General features: G+C 39.6%; 1 protein-coding gene across 1 annotated transcript in view; it reads left to right on the top strand.

Moving 5' to 3' along the window:
• Nucleotides 1–5,639: 5,639 nt before the first annotated feature.
• Nucleotides 5,640–27,310, top strand: part of LOC100880605 (uncharacterized) — a 386,346-nt gene continuing 364,675 nt past the window's right edge. The window contains exon 1 of the mRNA XM_076531013.1: nucleotides 5,640–5,852. The gene's annotated coding sequence lies outside the window, so the exon portion shown is untranslated. The remainder of the gene's footprint in view (nucleotides 5,853–27,310) is intronic.

The following is a 27,310-nucleotide window of genomic DNA, read 5'->3' as shown; positions in this document are numbered from 1 at the left end:
CGATACGCGAGATAAAAATCGTGCGATCGCAAGATGCGTGAGAATCAGTTATTTCGAAATTGGTGAACGTACGATGACGAGTCGCACGACACGCCGGGAATAAACGAACGCGTAATTATAGAGGCTGGACGGAAGTGGCCGAGAAACGAATTCCTTCGTCCGTGAAATTAAATATGAATACTGATTAGCAGTTTAACAAAGGGGTGGATCGCTCCAATTTTATGATTAATCAATGATAGTAAAAGGATACAATGTTCTTCACGTTTGAATACCCCGGTAACGAGATCGCTATCTTGAGTAATTGCGGGTTGCTGGTACAATGAAATCTTTCGGTATCGTTGTTACATTTTTGGGTACTTTGTAGGGAGGAGGGACAGGCTTATAAATTTACATATTTTAAAATTGAATCAGATTTTAAAAAACAGACAAATAATTACAGTACAAAATAACATTTTGAAAGTAAACTAAAATATGTCGAATATGTCAAAAACAAAAATATGTCATATGGATCATAAAATACATATGTGTGGACTGCAGGTGCTATGAAACCTCTTAACATCACTGTAATATCATACATTTATTTCGAAGTAAAAGAATTACAATAAAAAAAAAGATTAAAGTAACTAAGGTTAAAATCTACGAAATTAATAAATTCACAAAATTTTTAAATTAAAGCAAACGTGAAAAAACCAGAACACAAAAATTTTGTAATAATCTGAAAAGGATCGTGAAATTTCACAAAGCAGCAGAACAACGGTGTTTGAATTGCGTGATTAAATGGAAAAAAGGAATACTCGAAACTTGAATCGCTGGATTAACAGCTTTCGATATTTCCAGCGTTTTCCAAGCGGAGATTCGTTGTTCACCGATACAAAGCAAGCCGCGATAGGCAAATATTAACTTCTTCGGTTCACGGTTCATTGTACCGGGTCGTTCCTCTTAAATCTTGCAGGAATTTGCAGCGAGAGACTTCCGTTTTCTTTCGCCCCCTTCCGATACGTGTGTACAAAAGCGCAGGAACAGGGGAGGAACGCACAAAAGCCCAATTACGGCGCTGCTCGAAAAGCGAAAGCCCGGAAAATTTGTGATTGTTTAATGTTTCGCGAGAGCGACGACAGAGGCAGACTGCAAATAAAAAATGATAGAGTAAAAAGGAAATGCGTACAGTGAGCAAACGAGCTCCATTAAACGACGGTGCGATTTTAAAGTCGCGATTAAAAAACCGAGCAAAGAATTCGTTATCGGTCGTTCAAATTTTCATTGTCCTCGAAACATATAACTCCTGGATAAATTAACGAGACGAATCGATTTTGGTTCTGAATGGTTGCATGATAATTAATTCTTTAAGATTTTTAAATCGAGAAAATCTCTTGCAACGATTTGATTAGAATGAAGATAGAAGGAGATGCAAATCGTATATTTGTAAAACAGACGTTTGAGGTACGCTGACGTCACAGGACACGTCGCTCAAAGGCCGAGAATGGCCGGAAGTCGTGAAATAGGATTACCCGTTGGTACGTATGCGGCCGTTCCAAGGTGATAATTGAATAGATAGCCACGTCGTCGTTCCTTCCACCATCTCTTCTTCGATTTTCCTTCGTTAACGTGCCCTACGCTCTGCTTTTTGCACCCCGTCGTTCCATGGGAAACAATGGAAAATCTTGTTAATTCGCCGACAGGTTCCCCCTGCCTCTCTTTAGCGGTGATTTAATACAAGATGTTAGGAAACGTTTTATATGCGGCTCCTGTCCGATTTAATCGAATCCACCTGTCCTACCGTGAAACTTAATTATCCGTCGAGGAAAAGGTGCTTGTTTAAATTTCCGTTGGAGTTTCTTTCATTCGAAACGCAAAGGAAAACATTGCACTTGCTTACATGAAACATCTATGAAATTTATTCGTGACACTGATTACTTCTTATCCTTTTTTCTATATTTGCATTTATTCGTGTATATTCATTCGCATACATTTGCATTCATTACATTTGCATTTGTGTCAAATTGCAGCAATTAAGGAAAATTATATATCAATGCTTTCGAAGGGACATTTGTGATGTTGTGGTGTACGAAATATTTGTAAAAAATTATTGGTTTAAATATTTTAATTAGAACATCATGTGGTATGTGTGATTTCATATGACGACATATACATATACATATATGTGACATATGAAATAAACATATAAGAATGACCTTCGTTGACCTTAGTCTACATGGTGACCATCAACATCAAAGTATTATATGTTAACTGCTAACGTAACTAATAACATAATCGACATAATCATATATACATATATGTGACATATGAAATGAACATATAAGAATGATCTTCGTTGACCTTAGTCTACAAGATGGCAATTAACATCAGAGTACTATATGTTAGCTACTAACGTAACTAATAACATAATCGACGTAATCATATATACATATATGTGACATATGAAATGAACATATAAGAATGATCTTCGTTGACCTTAGTCTATAAGATGATAATTAACATCAGAGTACTATATGTTAGCTACTAACGTAACTAATAACATAATCGACATAATCATATATACATATATGTGACATATGAAATGAACATATAAGAATGATCTTCGTTGACCTTAGTCTACAAGATGATAATTAACATCAAAGTACTATATGTCAGCTACTAACGTATCTAGTAATATAACCAGCATAATCAAGTGAATTAATATTTATGAAACTAACTATTTATAAAAATAAATTTTGGTTGATGTAGGAACGAGACGATCAAAAGAACGTAGATTGTATAACACATCGTGAAGTGTCTGCAGGTATGTTCAGTTTTTTAAAGTTAGCCGAAACAATATGATGCAGATTTATTTAAAACTGACAAGATGTCTCAAGACCGTAGGTGCCCGATACACGTGTTTCTGTATCGGTTATGGTGCTCAGCACGCAGACGAACGGCTGCACCGTGTACGTGGATATTTCTTGCAAACGTGGGAGCCTCCTTTTGATCTCTTTTTAGCCGTCGAGTGCAATAGAGGCACCCCGTGTTCCCGTGGGCTTCGAGCACCACCGGAGCCTCGAGAGGGAAAGAGCGAAGAGGTAGAAGGGGCTCGCCACGTTTTGCATGTGTTTCGACTAATTAACATACGTGAAAATCCTCTTAATTGGGTGATTAAACGCCTGCGGAGACACTCTAATGGGGAACAGGGCACCCTTGCTCTCTCCCTGTGCTCCTCCCCTCTTTTTCAGCTCCTTGTTACCTCTGAACTCGACTCCCCTTTGGACCACTGACTCGCCGCTTTTATTTTTCGATCCTTATCGCCGAGTTATTTCCTAACATCGACGTTCGAACCGGAAGACAGCCGTCTCTTTCTGCCGAGGGGGAAACAAATCATCGCGATTTCCTGCGCGACGCTAATGCGCCCTTCCGAGGTCCTTGCGGTTAAGTATGACGAAGCGACTCCGTCTGAAGGGTTGCGATCAAGAGGATCGTGCATACCTACTTCAACGTTTCGGAAAACTTGCCGGGACATGCAAGCGAATCGTTAAAGCTAGCAACAGATGGATCAACGCTCTGTTTTGATCTATGCGTTCTACAAATATCATCCTATGCACTTGGAACGCGAAGACGTCCCTCAAGGAAAGATTAATTCTGTTTACAGATACAAGGTATCTGTTTACTGTAATTCTGTTTACCTATGCAAGTTACTTCTGCACCTTTCAATATGTTCATGAAATTTGGAGATGACTAATGTAAAAGGTTACGTTTAAGTTGAAGAAATAATTAAATAACCAAGATAATATAACTCTCGTTAAAACATTGTAATTAAACGACATCGCAACAGTAAACAAAACAGTAGAAGGAACACATCCAATCACACGAGTAAAGTTACCCACATCTAATCAGATCGGTTGACGATTTCCTCCCCCTTCTCCCGTTTCCTGTAGGATTAAGTAATCGATTGGACGTCCGGTGTATCCTTGTGCAGGAAACACGGGATTCGATTCTCGAACAGAAAGTCTCGGACGCGGAGGAGAGTGTTTAGCACGAGTATAACGAAGTATTTGCCCGGCTCGGTTTACTTGGCTCGCGAGGCGGCGTAATTAGGGAAGTTGAAGAGACTTTTGATGGGACGACGAGTTCGGCTATCCGAACTATTTACGAAACGAAGACAAATGGAAATTATGATTTTCTTGTTCGCGAAGAGAAGCGACGAGACAGGGAGACGGGCCAAAGACTCGAAACTGTCGTTCCGCTAATTTTATCCCCGAAATAAAATATTTACAGCGTCTTCGTTAATTTCCACTTTCGAAACTTTCCGACCGTTTTTACAGCGAGCATTTAATTAAACCGGTTTTGTTTACCAGTTTACTTTACGACCGGCCACCGTGTTACAACGCCCGTGTGTGTTCCTTTGTTAATTGCTTTCCCCGTTTTAATTTTCTTACTTCTGTTAATTATCCTGCTGGTTCTTTGCCCGTCGCGGGACTTCATTTCGATCGGTTCGCGATACACAATTTTCGATTCCGCGATCCTGAACGGGATTAATCGGGACACGTTCCCGAGCGTTTACCCCAATAACGAGATAAAGAGGGTAGGTAGAAAAGTTTTGTTCGGCTTTTTAATTCCAAGAACTTGTTTCTCGTTCTCGATGCCACCGCTGCTGCCTGTAATTACCGCCGTGTAAAATTAATGCCTCCTAATTGTTTGATAACGTTTCTGAAAATCAATCGATTCGGAAAGCGTGATTCGGTTAACGATTCCCTGTAACAGCTTCGAGTTTAATTTCACGTTTATACGTTAATACGTTCCGAGCTGTTTTTCTTTTTTTTCGATACCGGTTTCGCGAATCGTACTACAGATGTGTTTATACCGGTGGCAGATGTTTCCCTTATATTTTGACAATTACTATTCGTATTTGTACCGCTTAATTTTCTTAAATTAGTTTACTGCTGCCTGCTATATTTTATTATTTTACTAATTTAAAATTGTATATATTTAATATACAGCAACTAAGAATTAATTTAGTAACATAGGTGTAGTTTTTAGAAAAGAAAATACATGTTAAATGATATGTTGTTTAAATATCAATTCAGTAACGCAGGTGCAATTTTCTATTTGATTAAATGATCGAAAGAATATACCTTTAACTTCTTTAAATAAATTCTTTAAACTAAACTTGTCTACGATAGTACAAAAATTGAATTCAGTAATGTAGGCACAATTTGCTATTTCATTAAATAATCACAAGAATATAAATTAATTTAACTTCTTTAAGTTAATTTTTTAAACTAAACTTCTCTAAGATAATACAAAAATTGAATTCAATGCAAAAATTTACCGATTTAAATTATGTATAAGTTTTCACTAAAAAATTCGAATGAAGTTATGCGCACCCTGTTATTCTATTCACTGCGCATGCGCGGAGACCAGCGGTCAATTGCCGCGACATTTCGAACGCTGTCGCACGCCGCGATGAAATAATTCCATAAATACTCTGGAAATATATCACTGTCAGTACAAAATTTCTCTCGAATAGTTGGTAGAACGTTCAGGTAACGGACTTCTATACAATTAGTCGGCAGAGAAACTGGCAAAAAGGTTGTTTTCACTGTAACGTGACCTAACGCCGTCGAAGCGAAGCGCGATTCGGTCCACCGTAGGACGATTAGTCATGTTTCGGTATTCGTCCCGTAACGACGCACGTTATCGTGCTCCGTAAACATCGTACTTGTAATTGTTTCGCGTAGAACATAACGTTTAGTTTATTGTTAATATTCGTTAGATATTTAGCGTCCATTTGACAAGTGTGCCTGCGCACGCGCATCTGAAGCACCTCAGCTATGAAAATACATAATTTGCATTATCTAAAGGTGAGTGAACAGTGCAATGTAGTAATTAGTTTTATTGATAAGTCATTTACTATTCGTGGAAGGAAATGTGAGTTTTAAATGAGTCATACAAATTGGAATGAGTTACATTATTTTTTATCATTATATATAATTGCACATATGTTGTTTGTCATGGTTAGTTTTAACCTAACCTGATAAGCTAACTGAAACGTAATTTATCTGTCATTTAACGTGACCCTACTTTGAATACAGGAAGAAAACTCATCTTTTATCTAAGGATTTAATTTAAGTTTGATCAAGTATGAGTACATTTAATCTTGTGATATAGAACACTATTTAATATAAATTTAAATGTATACCTTGTCTAATTTATTCTTGAACTAAGGATGTAATTTATTCTGATCAAATATGAGTACAACTAACTTACCCTGAACCTAAGGATCTAATTTAACGCTGATCAATTAAGAGTATCTAACCTAACTTACCCTGAACCTAAGAATCTAATGTAAATCTGATCAAATATGAGTACACCTACCTTATGTATCAACTTGCCTTAGCTTCTAAGATCTAAGTTAACCCCGTCCAAATACGAGTGAACTTAACCTAACTTCTTAACCTTAAAACCTCCTTAACCTCTAATCTGAATCTACTATGAGTAACTCAACTTATTCGTAACATAATACGAGGAAATCTGACCTAATGCACTAAAATTGATATAAAAGTTTGAAATCAGAAAATGTGGTGAGAATCTTAGCGAATTTCCTCGGCGACAAAATGCAGCGTCTAGAGCTGTTCTAGTAATCGGAGCCCGGCGTTCTTTCCAGCTCGAGTTTGTGTTCCGTCGTTGTTCGAATGCCGCGACTACGAGTCCCGCGTCTTTGAGCTCTCTAATTTAAACTGCTCGACGCGGGGCTCGCGTGTCGGACCGAAGTATTTTCTGCAATTAAATTGACATCTCGTATATCAGCGAAAAGTATGATTCGCCTCGAAGACACGCACAACGTTCAGCTACTAAATCGGTACCGCGAAATTCCTGGAATTTTGGCACGACGACAAACTTTCGTCGTTGTTCGTCAATCTTTTGTCATTTATCTCGACATCGTGTAACCGTAGGAATGCGTTCCGTCTTCAGCGATAAAGCCTCGCGGATAATTGGCACAATAACGCGAGTAATTTGTTAGGGGGTCAGAAAACAACTCGGTTGCAAAGTCGCCGAGACAACGGGTCGTATTATGTCGACGCGGAAAGCTTTTTTGCGTTTATTTATATACAAACGCGATAATTAAACTGTCGGATTACGTTTGAACGGAATCAAAGCCTCGTTCTTTCTTTTTCGTAACAAATCCTGTACAGTGATACGCGAACGTAATTGGATATCCGATATGTTTGTTGTTTCGTTAATACTATCAACGGTATAATTATGAATGTAGCCTTTTTTTCTGAGCCTGTCCCTTTGAACGATCGCGGTATCACCCTCGTCTAATTAAATCATGCACATCTACGCTCTCCCTCTATATCTTCCTCCCTGTTAATTACGAACATGCTACTTCCAATAACGATCTTCGATGTTTCTTCTGTAATATCACAAACACCTACAATCATCAATAACAATTTTTTTAAATAATTTTTTTATTAATTTTCATTTGAGACATTTATAATCACGTGTTGCATCTGAGGTACTTTTCTGTAGACACATTAATTGCGAAACGTAGACGTTGCTCACAATTGACGTTGGTCAGAATGCACTTTTTTCTAAAATGATCATACAGTATTCATGTTCTGTAATGTTTCGTATGTCACGTAACAGAGTATTACATACTGTGGAAAAGTTGTTAACAATTCAAGCAATGTTACAAATTCAAACGGAAGATTTTTCATACAAACATTTTATTGATATTTTTAACAATTCACGCTAATACTTTTGTACGAATGTAGCGCGGGGAATATATGTATGTAAAAATATTGTACTCGATTTTTGATCAGTTTTTAGAAGTATGGCGAAACTGCTTTAACAGGAAACTTATCGGTGTTCAAAGCACACTGAATTTGATATTAAAAATGACGTAGAAAAATAAATAGAATTATGTATATTAATGTGTATATTATAATATGTTATAATCTAGTAGTATATGTCAGTGTATACACAATGTACAAACTACGTGTACTACAAATGTACTACACGTACATATTAATTTCTAAATTTGTATACATTATGTTATACATTGATTCTTCGTTTCAGTACAAATCAACACAGACGTCAAGAAGAACGTCTCAATATTTTTTGTAACTAAAGTAAAGCAAAGTGCAATTTAATAGTAAAGGGTTTGATAGTTCTAACATTAGCCTTTATGAATGATTCCGTCAATAGACTTGAGTCATCTAAAGATATGGAAGCTCATAGCTGAATAATAACCACAGATTTAAATTTCTAAAACTCTGACAAAATGCAAAGCTGACCAAAGTCAGAAAAAATGATTAGATAAAAACTGGAAATCTGATTTGTGTCTTCGAGTGAGCATGCATTCGATTCATAGTTTCCCTTTCTTCAAAGTTTCTCGTTTTTTCGCGACACAAAATCCCGTTCCCTTCCGGCCGTTTCACGAAAGGGTTGCTCGGAAAAGGGCGAGCGGGGCTGACTTCGAAAAGAATCACGCCCAGAATGGACAAGAAGAGAAAGGAGCAAAAAAAGCAACGAGGGAGGAAACACGGAGGAACGGAATCCAGGAATATTCGGTAAGGTCGAACCGAGGCAGGCATACATGTACGGGTTACGACGAAGAGCAAAACGAGACTCGAATCGCGGCAAAGAAATATCGTCGGTCAACGGAGAAAATCCGTATCCTGGCAGTAACGACCAGGATGGACGAACGGGACCGAGGAGAAGGCGGCTAGCGAGTCGGATAGAAAGAAATCGAACAGGACAAAGGGAGAAGGAAGGAACAGCCGAGTCGTTCGATGGAACGAGATAGAGAGAAATGGACAGAAAGAAAGAAAACGCGGGAGAGCACGGGGAGAGAGGGGGGCAGGGAAAGGTACCCTTAGCTGGTTTCCCTCAGGAGATTTTATAATGGCATCCAGTTATTACCGCAGGACCTCGGGCCACGAACGCGATACGATTCTCCGACAAGGGACGAAGGCCGATTTAACAAGTGGTCAAATATACGGGCCGCACGAGTGGTCTGAGCATCCTCGCTAGAAAATGCACACTGACCAACCGAACACCGATACGGACAACGATGATAATGATAACGATCATCGTCAAATGATAGAACCGTACATGCACTCCACTGCTTTCCTTTAGATAACGATACGTAAACTTCAAATGTTCAAAATCCGCAAATTTCTACATTTTCATGTTTTGAAAACTCTTTTCGGACTTTTTAATTTGAAAAGTTTCAAACTTTTTACATTTTCAAAATTTTTACGTCAATTCTCAGGTCTACGAGTATATAGATTCTCAAATTTCCAAATTCACTTCAAATTCCAATTTTTAAACTTCCAGTTTACCAAACTTCTAAATCTCCATATCTGTATGTCAACATGTTATGACTCCACACATGTATTGAACATGCTGTGACTCTACACATGTATTGACCATGTTATGACTCCACACATGTATTGAACATGTTATGACTCTACACATATATCGAACATGTTATGACTCCACACATGTATCGAACATGTTATGACTCCACACATGTATTGAACATGCTGTGACTCCACACATGTATTGACCATGTTATGACTCCACACATGTATTGACCATGTTATGTCTCTACACATGTATTGAACATGTTATGACTCTACACATGTACCGAACATGTTATGACTCCACACATGTATTGAACATGTTATGTCTCTACACATGTATTGAACATGTTACGACTCTACACATATATCGAACATGTTATGACTCCACACATGTATTAAACATATCATGACTCTGAACATGTTATGACTCTTAACAACCATCATCAACCTGTACAAAGTTTATCCCTACCCTAAACTTGTTTTCTCTTCGTCAGCGTTTGTACATGTCACGTTTTTACGCCTTATATGTTTCTATTTTGATCGAATAGACAATGCGGTTGTGACCGAAACAAAAGGGGTATAAAATGATCGGCGGATGAAAAGAGACGCAGAGTTAACGCGGGGATGCGATTCCGCCCAATTTATAGCGGGCCGGATTAAACGGTAATCCCCTGGTGCGGTGCCGCGTAATAATGATTCGAGTGAAAATATAACAAATATACCAGCCGGCCGAAAATGTCTAAATTAGAGTGGACTCGGCTGATCCGCGAACGAGTCGATCAGAGCGCGGCTTTCAGCCAGATCGAACGGATTTTCTCGATACCCGTCCCCTTTTAGCCCGTTTATGGCCCACGGCGGGAACGCTGGATCGAACATCTGGTCACTCGCGTAATTGTATTCCCGATCTACGCACCAACACTCTCCTCGAATCCCGATTTCTCAATGTTACCGTTAGACCGAATTAACTGCTGGATCTTTGACCAATCTATCCACTCTGACAACCTCCTTTATTCTAAGTTCTCTAGAGTAATTCATATTTTACTCTTTTAGTGTGTTTTTATTCCTTGAACGTTGTCGTTGGGCTAATGCAGTTTGACTGAAGATGAAGGTAGTCAACACCTCATATTTTCAATTATTTTTAACAGAAATGATTAGAATGATACACTTATTGATACAAGTACGAAGTATGTATTTTGTGTTCAAGAAAATTTACATATCAACATGAAATTGGGTTAAAATCTGATTTTCGGCCATTTTGTAAACGTACCAACTTGTACATTCTCTTTATATGCTCATATTCTAAGAATTAATATTTAGGAAACGTCCATAATTTTCAGCTAAAAACATGAATAAAAACAAAGGGGTTTAAATAACAGTAATTGCATCATAAGGACATTATTTTGTAATAAATGTTTCTGATGTTGCAGTCTTGTTAGATGTTTCATATACATCGTATATAATTTCCTCATAGCATGGTTCACTACTATAGGTTATAAAGATAATCAAATGACGACACTGAAATCACCTTATTAAATCGTACTGTGTCGAGGTTTCCAATCAAGAGTCGTAATTATCGCCACCATTTGTTCCAGGATAATTGTATTTATTACGCGTGAAACTTGAACATTATGATCATGAATAGTCCAACTGATTCTTCGAAGCGAATGAAAAGAGTTCTTCCGAACAGCACACGCAAGTTAAAGCTCGTTTCTCTCGATCCTCTCCCGGCATAAAGAAGTTAATTATCGCGACGTTTAATTATGTATTTATTTTTAGAGTCCTTTGTCGAGGCACGAGTCCTTTACCGAGAAAAGAGTTACGCCGATTCTCGGTAACCCTTCCCCCATCGTCCATTGCTAGCTGACTGCTAATGAATTTTCACCTTTTTTCGCCTTATTTGCTCATTAGTGCCTTACCCTCGCCTCGTTCTTCTCCCTTCCACCTCCCGTCTTCCTACCCCGTCTCGGTTAATCCCGCGTGCAAGCAGCTCTTTTCTGCGTTCGTGCACGAGGACGGAATCCATGTTCCGACAGATTTTTATGATAACTAGAAACGTTCTTGTGGCGTACTTTTCGATTACCACCTCCTTACTTACTATACTTACTATGTCTATGTGTGAAGACACATTTAATCCACGTTGACGAAATTATATTGTGTGGACCTTGCAAGTGACATTCCAGTTAATTAATAAAAATTGCTACTTATATGACGATGTTCGACTGCAGGGGTTCATACATAACCTCAAAAGGAATAGGGAGAACTACATGTGTGTACTGAGTCTTCACCTTCAATTTTGATGTTTGTGGAGATTTAAGGCATACATGTTAGTCATAAGTAAGAACAGATGTAAAATTAGGTATACATATGAATACATGACTTGTCATGCATCATATGAGAGTGTATGTAAAATTTGCCAAACATATGTGTACATATATGCACAAGAGTACATATAAGATGTGTTACAGAATAAGATGTTTGATACAGAAAAGTACATACCAAGTGTGTCATACAAAGGAGTACATATAACATGTTTGATACAGAAAAGTACATACCAAGTGTGTCATACAAAGGAGTACATATAACATGTGTGATACACAAGAGTACATATTACATGTGTGATACAGAGGAGTACATATAACATATGTGATACACAAGAGTACATACTACATGTGTCATACAGAGGAGTACATATAACATATGTGATACACAAGAGTACATACTACATGTGTGATACAGAGGAGTACATATAACATGTGTAATACACAAGAATACATACTACATGTGTCATACAGAAGAGTACATATAACATATGTGATGCACAAGAGTACATATAAGACATGATACCTTGTACCTATCTAAGTTTGTCACAGAGAAGAAGAGCTAGAAAATGATTGATATCAGAAGGACCACATAAATCCAGTTAACGTTCGCGGGTTGGAGAAATTATTATCGGGGGTGGAATAAGTTGGGGATCGTTATCGGAGATCCAAGAGTCGGACAGAGGCAAGAATGGCCGCAAGTATCCCGACAAAGGGCCGTGTCAGAGAGCGAGGAATTCAGGAAGGCATTACGAGCGTTTTCACGCATCTCCGCGTAGAGGAGAGGCCCCGCCAGTGGAATTATTAATTAAGCACACTAATTAAGCGCGTTCATCGCGCTCGCCCGGAGGGGTCAGCCGTTGCGCGCGCGAGAGACCGAGAGAGAAGCGAGACGGCGCACTTGCGAAGGCAACACGCGATTACAAACGCGATCGATAATAAATTACCTTTCAGCTAGAAACGCTGCGCCACCTTCGCTCTCCCTTCCTTTCTCGCTGCTTTCATTTGGCCATTAGAAGTCGTTGTTTCTAACCGTTCATTACAGGCACAAAGCTCGCGTGTGTGGGTCATGCGAGAAAGCGTATCTCGGCGCTGGAGTAATTACTCCTCTGTGGAGACGCGGGAGGATTCGAATGGCGTAAAACAATATTTACCTTCCTCGATTTATTTCCAGTTTTTAATTATTCTTTTTCCGTGGAAAAGTCGAGGTCTGATTTTGAATTAAGGACTGATTTATGTCAAGAAATTCTTGAATTAATATTTATTAGGATTAGTTTATTGGTTCACTACTTTGATATTTTCTTACTTCACGTTAAAAACTAAACCTATTTACGATTAGACGTTTAAAGCTTGATCCCGCACGGCTATTCGCGTTCTGATTAATCGAGCGTGCGGCTAATATTTCAGAGATATCGTAAAGAAAGGTGTACGGGTCAGATAAGCCAGTTAAAATCGAAGTCGGACAGCCAGGGTTGTTCCCTTGTTAGAGACGAAAGCATAGCGCGGTCGCGTAATAAATGCATGGGATTAACGAGGAATAAATAACGAGAGACTGTTAATAATGTCGTATACCCTCTGTAAAGCCCCCCCATCCTCGTTTCGCCCTCCCTCTTCTTCCCTCCACTCTTCGTTCCTCCTGGTGACTCTTTTCTTCGTCCGGCCACGCAGCTCCCTCGCTTTCTCGTTAGAGCAGCGTGTCCGGGAACTGGTGGAATCGAGGGAGCATACGCGACGTGGCTCCCCGCGAGTCAGGAAACTTTCGAGAATCATTAAAAACGCATCTTCGACCCGTACGCTCCGCGATCGGCCGCTTAACGAGGCCGTTACGTTCCGAGGAACGAGCTTCGTTACTTTCAGCGTTCCTGTCGTGCTCTATCTCTCTCTACCTCTCTCTTTCTCTTCGTCTTCTTCTCTCTCTTCGTCTTTCTCCTTTCTGCAAGAATACGGAGTCTGTTCGGTAACGGGGAATCGAGAGCAACAGGGCGGGGGCGGACGATTGATATCATTGCGGAGGGAAAAAACGTAATGAACGCGGTACGTGGTCAAGACCGTCGAGATTAAACATTTTCGCGGCTAACTTCTTGCTCGCGATTCGATTAAGCACTAGGGGATTTTAATAGGTTTCGGTTTCTTACCGGATGGAGATGTTGCGACTCGCTCGAACTAGTCCGACTTTCATCCGCGAGAAAAACGACCGAGGCGAAATGATACGTTCTCCTGAACGATCGATATTCGATCAAGAATCGCTGATCATTCAAGTTCTGCGATCTGAAAATTTGTGAAATGTTTTACGGAATATTTTGGGGCCTCACTGGAATTTTTTTGGAAATTGGTATTTAGGGGGTGCAAGAAATTGTGTGGTATAATTCCTGAGGTTTTATGTAGATCATATGTGGATCATATGTAGATCGTATATGCGGATAATATGTGGATCATATGTGGATCATATGTAGATCATATATGTGGATAATATGTGGATCAAATGTAGATCATATGTGAACAATATGTGGATCATATGTAGATAATGTATGTGGATAATCTGTGAATCATATATAGATCATATGTGAACAATATGTGGATCATATGTAGATCATGTGTGTGGATAATATGTGAATCATATACATATAGATCATATGTGAACAATATGTGGATAATCTGTGAATCATATATAGATCATATGTGAACATTATGTGGATCATATGTAGATCATGTATGTGGATGATCTGTGAATCATACATAGATCATATGTAGATTATACATGTGGATAATCTGTGGGTCATATGTAAATCATATATGTATGTGGATAATCTGTGGATCATGTGTACAATCATATGTGGACAATATATATTTTATCACAATACCACATGTGACAAAGTTCAATAAAATTCCCTAGGACCTAAAGTTATCGTCACCTCAGACGAGCATGCCAGTATGCCTAAATATATAAATATATAAATAACTAATATAAATATATCTTCACATCCATTACGAATAATGTAGGAAAGAAACCAAAAATATTCGGAATGATCGAAGAGCCCAGTAAATCGAAAGAGCACCGGGGAATAGCTAATGCAATAATGTTTACGGAGTGGGTTCACGTTTAGTGGCCGATTTGGTAAGGATCGTGCTGTATCACCGCAGCTTCCTGGCTCGCGACGAGAAAGGAGTCGGTAAACCGTTGAATTGCGAGCCGATAGCTACTTCTGAACGCCACGGCGAGCAAAGTGTTTGTTTCGGGAAGACAGCGCGGCTGGAATTCTGCCACAGAACATTAACCAAGCAGCCGGCATAACAGAGAACATCGTAATGTTCCGGTGTGGCATGCTAGGCGCATAATGTGACGTAACGTGATATAATGCGACGGGACCATCCGTATTGGGGTTGTTGCGCGAAACGGCGAAAGACCGGCAGAAACCACGTGGAAAGACGACGCTCGCGGAGGAAATGACACGGGAATCATACGCTCGACGGGCAATTCCATGGTTACAGGGTCAAAGGGATCGCGTGGCAGCTTGAAACGATAGTATCGTTTTTTAAGCCCTTCAACTACGAAACCGTATCTCTCTTTTACCACCGAATCCGCTATATTTTTCCGGGATTTTCGATGCGGGATGTACGAGACGGGAAATTATTTCTCCTTTCGGACTTTTTTAAAATACTGGATACACTTTATCAAACTGTTTAAAGGTTGGGCAGAAATTTCATGTTTCGCTCGTTTTTAAGTTATGTCAGTTGTGAGGATGTACTTTGCAAGACAATTAATTAATATTAATCTTATGTTAAACTTTTTGTATTAAAATGTATTGAAACATGATGCATATACACATTGTTACATATGATATATTAATTGGATATTCACATATGATCATATAATTTTTGTATTCTTCTTTTTAATATTTTTTTAAATTTTTCTGATAAATTTTGAAGGATGATTGAATACATTTAGTATACTATATTACATATATTACATATCATATATGTATGTCATATATTATCATATATAGCACAAGTCAATTACTGTCACCAGTTACTCTGACTCTCTCATACAGAACAATTCTTTCTTATTGTCATCAAACATTTCATACCAAAATTAAACAAAAATTGTCACATAACTCTATTAACCTTGAAAATAACCTCCTTAAAAGCACAGAATAACGCATGTACTCTCAGAGTACGCATGCACACGTACCTGCGAAGGGCGAGAGGGGTTGGAAAGTCGGATATGCGAAGAAAGGGGCGAGAAAGTCGGCAATCCATATATGCAGATCCGAGATTCGCAGGCGGTCGGCTTCGATTCCCGGCTCGAAGTTATTATCACATATATTAGACAACTGACCCCCGACCACCCCTTTCCTGCCACCTTACGTATCGCTATACCGGCTCCAACCCACCCCCGCACCGTTTCACCCTGTAGCAGATACAATATCGTGCCGGCTGAACCGCGCACGGTTATGGTAAGAACCCTTTATTGTTTTATATTGTTTCCACGCTGCCTTTATTATATGACCCAGGCTGGTTCTGCGAGCCCCGCTGTCGGGAGAATCGAAATAAAATTGCCGCCAATGCGAGGCCGGTATTGTACGGAGGATTAGGGGTCGAGGTTCCTAGGATCTGGAGCAACGGGTCCTTTATGGACCGTCCGTGTTTGCGCGAGAGAGCGGAAGGATTCAAGGGTAAATGATAATTCGAGGGTGGGATTATGAGCAAAAGCTCTGATTGCCTTTCGTTCGGTATCGGTTGCTTTCTTCTTATTTTGGGACCCTGGAAATTTGTCATTTTGGAACATTAAAAATTTTTCATTTCACAAAAGTTTTGAAGTTCATTTTAAATTTTGGAATTTTAGAAATTTAGGACTTTAGAATTATGGAATCAATTTTGTAAGTTTAGGACACTTGAATTTTTTAATTTTATAGTTAGATGAAGCTTGCTGAAATAGTTCGATGAAGTCTTAGGTGGTTTTAACATAGTAACAGCCACAGTATTAGAATTTTGAAACTACGACACTTCAAATTAAAAAATTTTTTAGTTCCATGATACAATGACTTCGAAGCTGAAGAATGTACATATAAACTCTTGAACTTCATGAGCTTCAAACAACATTTTATATCATCTGATATTTGCAAATGAATACATTTGAAAAAAATTATCATTTATTTTAATTATCGCTTGATTTTCTCCCGAAATATTTAAAAATCTCTAGTCAGTAAATCCCCGATGATGGTGAACGTATTAGGGTGTTTTACGTCCGGAAAACATTCGACAGAGGCCGCGAAGTAAATTATAAAGGTAGATGTTAAAAATTTATACTCATTAACGCGTTCCGTTTGTCGTGACACGTGCAAAAGCTGTAACGATAAATGGCGACGATGCAGCGACGCGAAATTGACGATAACGCCGGGTCGATGTTGCCCTCATTGTTTGCCTGATGCGCAGCCATAACGCAACGTGAATCACCCGAAGTGGTTCCTCGAAAAATGACAATGATTATCGAACATTTTAATTACAATATTTACACGCCTATCAACGAGGACAAAGCTGTTTGTCCGCGGCACGTTTGTCGGAACGAATGGACGCTTACGCGTCGATTATCACTTGCTCGATGCCGATGGTCGTTGATGACGCGTCGACATTTGCTATTCCCGCGGTTATTTTAAGTAAATAGTTGTTAATGGCGTGGAATAACAAATAAAGTGAATTGTAGGAAATGTGTAACGATAGAAATGACATAGGTGTTTTAAAAGCGACATATGTGGATGGTGTACATATGTAGTTTTATAAACAAGAAAGTATATTTATATTTGTAGATATGTATGTTGAACAATATTAATAATAGGCACATTAACAATATTAATAATAGATAATATTTATTTAGAGTATCGAAGTATGTTTAAACCTTCAATAAATCGATCTCCGCAATTTCGAATAGTTATTTTTAATAATAATAATAAGAAGAAGAAGGTGCAGTAATTTCGATAACCAGTTTGTAACGTAAGGAATATTTTATCGTTCGCTCAGAAATTTACCGAGCTGCAGTTATCGATCGCAGAGGTTGAAAACGCATCTTTGAGCGTGTACAATCGTATCGGAGAGAGTACCCCGCTCGTCACGCGTAGATTTAGACGCTGGAATGTTGGTTTCGACCGCGAACAACGCTCTCGCAATCTCGTGTAATTTACGACTATTCAGAGTCGATTCAAGTAAATCAAACGTTATTAGAACAAAGCCAACGTGATTCGGCTTTCCGTTGAATATTAACAAACCATCGGATTAAGCATCAAAATGCTGCGCGAGTGTATTTGATTAATTACTCGTTGATAATTCACAATATCTCCGCAAACGTAAACTAGTATTACGAGGTTGATTCGACGACGAGATTTCTTAACCGTTGGATCAATAGGATCGTTTAATTTAATTTCACTCTAATTTAATTTTATATTCTCTTATTTCTATTTTTGTCATTTTGGTTATTTAAGTTCAACATTCTTGATTTCAATATAGCTAGATACCAAGCTCTGACAGTATTTATTATATTAATTAATTCACTGAACAGTAGATTTGTATTTTTACTTCTAGCAGTGCTTTGAACCACACTTCTTAATATACCTTTTATAGGAAAAATCATGAGGACATATCATCATGGCCTTTAACTATTCTTTATCCTTTAGCCTCGAAACTTTCCCTTACGACTCGCCCTTTACAGGATAGCACCCTGACAAAACACACATGTCTCACGCCGTTCAAACTCTAAATTTCTAACACTATTGACTGAAGTTGTCAATATCTAGATCCCCAACAAAATTAAAGATAAAGGTGTCCAAAGATACTGCAACGATCAAAAATCCGAGAGTATCGTTTGCACCGCGACCGAAGTCGAAGGAGGTTAGCTCTCAACAATGGCCACCTTTTCGCCGCGTCACCGTGCAATATCCAGCTCTGGATATCCTCGCTGGATATCGATATCGATCGACGTTCCAGCGCAGATTATTATGTCCGTTGGTCGTGTCTTCTGAGAAATTGATACATCGCTGGCCGACGCAAAAGTATATATAGGCCGGGTGTGGTGCCCTTACACTCGTGGACCGAGTAGACCGACAATCTCGCGCCATTACGATCGCAGAACGATCGTTATCCGCGAGCACAAAGGGACCCAGACAGCGGTGCTCAGCCGAAAGATCGATTTATCGAAGGGTCGCTCGTGATCGGGCAACGCCGCGATCACACTTTGCCGCAATTATGATCGGAACGATAGTCGTACGAGTCCCTTTTTGGGCGCATGCTCGATCGACGATCGAACACGATAATCGGCTGCCCGCGCGAGCCCGCGAGCCCTCGTGTAATTTATATTTAAATAAGCCACGATCGAAACCGCAAGGTAAATACACGAGAGGAGCGTGGTACGAGCGTGTGCGTACGATTTTCGCGTGGTATCGCGGCTGCGCTCGATCGCGTTGCGGTCGGAGAGCGGAAGACGCGTCGATCACGGGGATATGGTGATCGATCAGGCCCACCTGAGCACAAATCTCTTCGACAACGGGTATTTGCATAGAAATCGTTTCTTTGCCGTCTTAAAAATCGACAGACTGCTTCGGAATGTCAACCGGCTCTTTAACTTGTCTGCGTCCTACGCATTAATCACCTTGTACCTCATCCTACCTAGCTGATCACGTAATCGGTGAAGTTTGGGGATTTGCTGAATTAAGGATTTGGGAATTTAACTAGTTGGTTATGTAGAGATTTCTGAATTAGGGAATTTGGTAATTTGAGACATTTGAAGATTTGAAAATTAGGAATTGGTTTCTTTGGAGAGTAGTGGTTTGGGTGAAGATGTGGAAATTAGGCAATCTGAGTGCTTGAATACTTTGAATGTTCTATTGAGTTCTGTGGAATTTTAACAATTTAGATATTTCAGTATTTAATTATTGTTCATCTGCAAATTTACAACTGTCAACAAGTAATAACATAAAGCAGTAGAAATATAAGAAAAGAAAAATGTGAAGATTTCGAGACTTGGTAACTTGAGAAGTAATAAAGTTTGATACCCAAAAATTGGAAAATTCATACTAATTTGCCAAATTCGTAATTTGCCTACATTAAGTTTTGCACACTTACACATTCTCCATATTTAGCTCCATAATCTCAGAAACCGAAGTAACAATCTACAAAACTAGTATGGCAAGTGCAGCTTTAAAATACATCCCTCCACATTACAAAACCCCCCGTATAATCCTCCACAATCTAATGACACACCATAAAAAAAATTTTCAAGCATTTATGATCTTGCATGAACGTGGGAAAACAGTTGTTAAGTTGTCCACACTTTTTCACCTGTTTTCTCTGGTGTTTATCCTCCCTCTCCCTCGTGCAATTTTCCATGCAATTAATCATAGTACCAAACAAAAAGCACTCTCCCGCTAATGGCGTAGTAACAACTTAAACCTGTTTCGATGATTAAACCGTGTATTTCTATGCAACGTCTACAACCTTCAAACTTTTCTTCCCTCATTTTTTTGAGTGTGCATCTATTTAAAATTTTGTCGTCGTACTGGCGCTGAATCATCTACAATTTTCTAGTCTATTTTACAAAAACCTGTTTAAAACTGGTATTTACATATCCTCTATTAAACGAGTTGACTTCATGAGTTTATCGTGGTTCGTTCAACTTGAAGAATATTCACACGTGTGTGGATGCTTGGTTTGTCTTTTCAGATTCGTTAATCATATGTGGATATATGGATATTTTGTGGATGAAATGTTGATGTTATGTGGAGAGTATGTGGTTAATATGTAGATAATATGTGGATAATATGTAGATGATGTGTGAACAATATGTGGATCATATGTAGATTATATGTGGACAATATGTGGATCATATGTAGATCATATATGTAGATAATCTATGGATCATGTGTAGAACATATGTGGATCATATGTAAATCACATGTAGATCATATGTGGATCATATGTAGATCACATGTAGACAATATGTGAATCATATGTAGATCATACATGTAAATAATTTGTGGATCATATGTAGATCATATGTGGGCAATATGTGAATATTATGTGATATTATAATATATCTATAACATATGTACGTTACCACATGTGATCAATTTTTTTCGAATCTATCTATACATATAATTACAACAGATTTGAGACAAGACAATTTCGTTTCATAACTTGAAGAAAGCATCCCTGAAGATGTTAAAGCTACCAATGCTACTGGTAGAAGTTTCCGGGCCCAAAGTCCCCAGCGCAAGCGTAAATTTCATTTCACGGATCGTAATAACGAGAATGACGGACAGGAGCGTAAGAAGCGAAGGATTTCTTAAAAACACGACCTCGATTAAGGAATCAAGGAGCAAGGAGCGGGCTGTGGGTAGCTGGTAATCTGCTCGAGGTCAGGTCCGATGTTCATCCTCGAAGCGGAGCTGGTTAATTCGCGATCCTGGGCCATCACGGAGGCCGCGTGACACGCTCCACAATGCCCCTCAGAATGTGACTCGAGCGTGGCGGTCGGTGTTCTGGCGGCTTGGCAAAAAGTTAATTCATTTTCAGCGTTTTTACCCCGATACCAGTAATAGTAGTTTCATCAGGGGTTCTCAATCGTTTTTATCCGGATCGGTTTCGACGAAAAGCCGAAACGCGTTTCAGCAGTGGTAGTAGTAGTCGATCGCGAATTCGATTTCTAAATAACGCCGGAGAATCGGTTGTTTACTGTGCTCACGAGGCGAAGAGATTCGTCTCGGTTAGGGGATCGAGGTTGATCAGTGCAATTCGAGTGCTATTGTATTCGAGCAGGAAATTACATGAGGAACCGGCTTCGACCGAGTTCCGGCCCGGTCGAGTGAATTTCAGAAGAGTCGAGTCTCTTGCAAACAAGCAAACGTCGCGTGAATTTAATGATCTCGATGAAGATTTCGAGGATCGGATCGCTTACCGATCGGACACGCGACAAACAGATTTTCAATCATTTATTTGATCTTCGGATCATGTTTGCTAATGTACAATAGCTGTATCGTGGTATATTTTCATGCATTCTTATCGCAGTTTATACCTTCGTTATATCGCCATGTATTCTGTTTACACGCATTATATTGCCGTACGTTCAATTCAAGTGCATTGTAGTTCGCATACGTTGTACCTATGTGTTATATTTGACACACATGTGACCATGCGTTATATTTTCCATGCATTGTATCCTTATGTGTTATATCGCCATCCGTTATATTACTATGCGTTGTATTTCATGTGAGTTACATTTCATCACGTGTGTTATTTCCCACATATGTCTTCACACATATCGCCATCCACATATGATCAATACAATAATCCCACATATAATCAATATAATCATTCGCTAATATAACTCTATTAAGGCAACATAAAAATAAAACAGCAACTACTACACGTGTCTTATACCTAAATAACCTACATACGCAAATCAAACATCAAAATAATTTATAAATAAAGCAAAGCAAAGTCAAAATAGAAGTCGAGCCCCAGCACGAGTTACCAATGCATAATAGATAATACAAATTAATTATCCCATGGATTTCATTGATTGTTTCACAAATTAATATTACCGTTGGGACAATATAGAACGCAGGATGCGTCATGAGTCTGGCTTCGTCCGCCATAAGGTGCAATGAACGCGCAGGTGTACCAAAAACGCAGATGGTGTGGGTTCCTCAGTCTGTTGATTGTTCAGCAGGATTTGTTAACTCCTTTTTTTGAAACCATAATTGCCGATTTTTTTATGAAATGTTTCTCATTAAGTTGATAGCCGATTAAACCTTGCGAGAATCTGGAAACGTTGGAAGGTGCTCGGAAACGCACCTGCGGTTATTACATATTTTATTCGGTTATTAATTGGCTTACTAATATGGTGCAGGTATTTTTATTGCTGCGCGAAAGGCGCAGGGTGTTTTGTACGAAACTTATATATGTTCTCTGTGATAACTTTAAAAATAAATATGTTTGATTTGTTGAATCGACCATGTGTGTTAAATAGGACCATGTATGTATAAGACCATGTATGTTAAATCCAAAATTTTTTTCGAATTTTTGGAGGATTAAATACGTGTCCCATATTATTTTGCTAGGAGAGAGTTTGCAATATAATTTCTAAGATGGAACTTGAAAGGGAGAAACAAAATGAACGACACAGTTGGCGCTAGAATTTGGAGCAGGAGGACGATACGATTTGAGGGATAACCAGAAGCACTTTGGTCGGGGGAAATGACGCGACGAATGGCAGGCAAGGGTAATATAATGAATGCAGAAAAGGCCGGGCAGAACGGAAGGAAACGTCGGTGGGCGCGTCTCCTTCTGGCGGGCTTTAAAAATCCCAAAGAGTAAAACAAACCATAAACAGCCACATTAATTCAACGGTATGGCCCTTAAAATGCGCCCGCGTGGGAATGAAGTGCGGTACTAATTAAAATCTCAAGCATAAACTCGCGATTCAAACGCGTACAACGAAGAAGGCGGGAAAAGACTTTTGATCGGCTCCCTTCGTCCTTCGTTACGCGAAATGAGGGGCAAGCATACAGTACGGCCCTCACCCTTTGTTTTCCGAATGCAAATAAGTAGCCCTCCGCCACTCGTCTCCGCCACCCCCTCTTGCTTTCTCCCGTTCTCTCTCCAGCTTTGTCCCTCGTCCTGGAACACCCTCTCGTTTCCCGGCACCCTCTCTATCCTCTCTCTCTCTCTCTCTTCGTTCGTCGTGCTCTTCGTCTACGCTGTTCGTGAATACGGCCGGCACTCTCACACACCGCGAAACGTACAACAGGCCGCATGCATATTCATACGTGGGCCACGGCTATGTGTGCACGAGAGGTTATTAATTAACCGGAAGCCTAATCAAGGCTCGTAGTCGAAGAGGGTAACAGTCGCTCCGCATCGTTGAAACCCCTTCGAAATTGCGAAGCCACCGTGCACAGGTGACGCTCTACTCTGTGTTTGATCGACTCGCTCGGATAGATATTTGGAGAACGCTTCCGATTGCGTACTGGATCGACGGATTCTACTATTCGTTGATACGCTCGATCGTTCACTTTTTTTACGCTTCAACGTTTGTGGCTGCCACCTATTTCGGTCTTTACGCAATTAGCGTTGTGTGCTGCGGGGAACTTTCGTTTCATACCGCGCGATATGCCGCGCTTTACGGGATGGTGTACCTTTATAAATTTCTTCTTTTCATTTAATATACCTACATTCAAATTTTCAAATATAATCTTCTTGCTGAAATTCTCAAATTTCTAAATCTTGAGAGTTTACAGTTTATAAGTTTCTTCATTTACATCTTAAAATCCTGTACTTCGGTGTACTTCGAGGGTCTACCACTGCAATGCACCCTCTTGACACTCGTGACTCTATAGGTATATGAACAGTAACATCAAACTTACAAAATGCAAGGTTAATGATATCCGTTTTACAAGTCCGTGAAGAATAATTTGATCTGATCCCGAGAGCGACGCATCGGAAAAGCGATTCTGGTAGCTTCGAAATAATAATGGCGTAGAAAAACGATCGAGTAATCCGTCGGAATATAAATTTTGCCCGACTAGGTGGACCATTCAATTAAGTGAAACGACCGGTGCCGCCATATCCGGACGGCATCATTCGATTGGGATCAGGGAAGCCGAATTCCTGCTTTCCAATCGGTCCGATTGGCCGTGGCATTATTTCGATCGATTAGAAAGCGAGGCTTGCCTGGCTCCGACCACTGTGTTCCATGGACACCGCTCTTTGGGGGAGGGGGCGCAGCTCTTTCCCGAGTAATCCAATGGATTAATCAATTATGTATACCATTACGACTCCATACATTTGGATAGGTCACATTGGATGGGCGAGTGCAAACACACCCACGCACACGCAGACACACGTACATGTACACACAGATAAAGAGAGAGAGAGAACAGTAACAGAGCGTAGAAGGAAGGATCGTTGATTCGCGAGGACGATGGCGGGACGGGGGGTGGAATTGGCGCGGCTGCGGGTAGGTGGCGAGGGTGGAGGGTAAGGGTAGAGCAAGGGGAGGAAAAACCAAATGAAAAAGAGCCTTTGTGTTTGGGATTCCTGCGCAGCGAGAGTCGAGGGACCGAGAACGAACCGGGGATGCAACTGCAATTTGTACCTCTTACTGTCCGCGGGAAGAATAGGTATTGTCTTGCAGGAGAGAAACGAATTGAGCTTCTATGAAGCCCGGCGTGCGAATGGGAATCGATATTTTTAATTTCAGTAGAAGCCAAACATCCACCTTGCCGTCTCCCTTTCTCCGCTACGGCATCTTCCACACACACCCCCACCCCGTTTAACTTACCCCCTTTCCGCACACACGCTTAACGGCTTAAATACTTGCGGTACTCCGTCCACACCTGACCCTTGGACCTTTGCCCCCTAATTGCGATTTCACGCGGTGCGTTCGCCACGGGACACTATTATACCTCTACTTCGCGTTACCGAAGTTAGGTGAAGAGTGAGCTCACATGTGGAAGTTAGGTGAAGACACTTGCAAAATTCTTAACGTTCTACATTCTTATTTGATCTCAGATCCACTATATGCACTTTATATCTGTACTTAGGTTCCTAAATAACCTGTATCCTAAGATTCAAACATACCTTGATCAAAATATTTCCTACCTTCATATCTCTAGATCTATTAGTTTCCAATACAAGTTGATAAATCACAATATCAGATTCCAATACTTCTAAGATCACCTTGTTTCTATATCTCTAGAATCTCTATGTCTCCATATGTCCTACATCCACATAACCCTCATATGATCCATATATGCATTTCTATCTATTCCTACTCCTCTATACTCTCTATATTTCTTACATCCCTTTGACATACTTCCCCCGATATAATTATTCCCACTATCCCTAAATATCTCTACGTATCCCTAGATATCTCTGCATATCCCAGTATCTACTATTCTCAAATATCCCTAGAATGTCAGTTCGATTAAAAATCCTCGGTTCCGCGTTTTTAGAGGGGTCCTTTATTTTTCTGTCGGTTTTTCGCGCGTAAACACGCTGAATGGAGCGACTGCATCGTCCTGATTGCTTGCTCGCTCGTTTCGCCGTGGAGAAGGAAGGGCACGGAGGGAGAAGGACAGAACGAAAGGGAGTTAAGCAAATTGCGAATGAATGTTCGCAATTTAAGGTCGATTGGAGTTTCAACCTCATTGAAATATGGGACAATTTCGTCTCGTTTCGCCACGCCGGCCGATATTAAGAAACTTGGGCAAACACGTTTCCCTTTCTTCGCCGGTTCATAATGAAATTACTCACGGGCCGAATTGCGCTTGTTGCAGTAACTCGTTTCGCTCGCGAGCTTAAGCGTAGATTAAGCAATTGTGTCTGCCGGGAATTACACCGAAACGTTCGCGTTAATCGAGTCCCGTAATACGAGCGCCTAATGCATCGTGGCTCCGAACCTTGCTACAACTATTTTTCGTCTTTGCATTATATTGGGTCAGTCTCGTAAACATCGCGATATTTTTTGGCCTGCGTGTTGCACGCAATACCTCTTACACGATATCTAATTCAACTTCTCAGACAATTTTCAAACATTTATAACGAACGAGACGTAGTCATTCTTGTCTAATTTATTTGACCTTTGTGTTAAACTTTATTCAGGTCAATAATTACTCGTAGTTATTTTTGTCTAATTTATTTGATCTTCAAGGTAAATTTTATTTGACTCAGTAATTACTTGTAGTAATTTTTGTCTAATTTATTTGATCTTCAAGGTAAATTTTATTCAACTCAATAATTACTCGTAATAATTTTTGTCTAATTTATTGGACCTTCAAGTTAAATTTTATTCAACTCAGTAATAATTATTCGTAGTAATTTTTGTCTAATTTATTCAATCTTCAAGTTGAATAAATCAGCATAGAATATTAGTAACAACATTCAAGTTGTAGCACAATTTTCAAGTTTAACATCAGCTTTTACACTTTCGTGTATAAAATGAGCGTTTTATAATTAAAAATAATATTTATAATCTAAGTCATTAATCAGATTACGTAGCGCTCGATTCTGACGGGGCTCGACTCGTCGAAGATGGCGCGACCCTACCGCTTTAAGTTCAGCCAAGCTTCCAGAAGTTCGCATAATTAGGATGATGCATGTAGTATGCAAATTGTCCTAGACTTCGGCGCAAACTGCTATAAATTGCTACCCTCGGAATGGTACGTCGGTAATACAACGAATTCCACGAATTTGTCGTTCAAGATTCTAGGAACGTGCTATAGACTCGCCGCCATTTTTCTCTCCCTAGTTCTTCTGCCGCGGATCTTCGATACAAACACTCGTTATTTTTACACGTTTTATCGGTTTGACCTGGCGCGAACACGACGGTGCAAATAAAAGTTTGCTTGCATAAATATTTGAAGCAATTCGATTAACGAGTACACCGACCAAAGGAAGATTCTGTAGTTAAAAATAACAGGCGATTTCATTCTGATGCAATCAGAAGGCTGTTTAATGGTGGACTGCTTTGTGATTGCGTCAGTGGAATGATGTCATCACGAGTATCGTTATATTAATTAGGTTGGTACAAATTCTTCTTGAAAATTAAGTTTAAACCTACCGACATATAATGTATACTTAAGT

This window comes from Megachile rotundata, chromosome 1, assembly GCF_050947335.1.
Source record: "Megachile rotundata isolate GNS110a chromosome 1, iyMegRotu1, whole genome shotgun sequence".
NCBI classification, from domain to species: Eukaryota; Metazoa; Arthropoda; class Insecta; order Hymenoptera; family Megachilidae; genus Megachile; species Megachile rotundata.
Note: the sequence above shows the minus strand (reverse complement) of the source record. Positions and strands in the feature narration are given on the sequence as shown.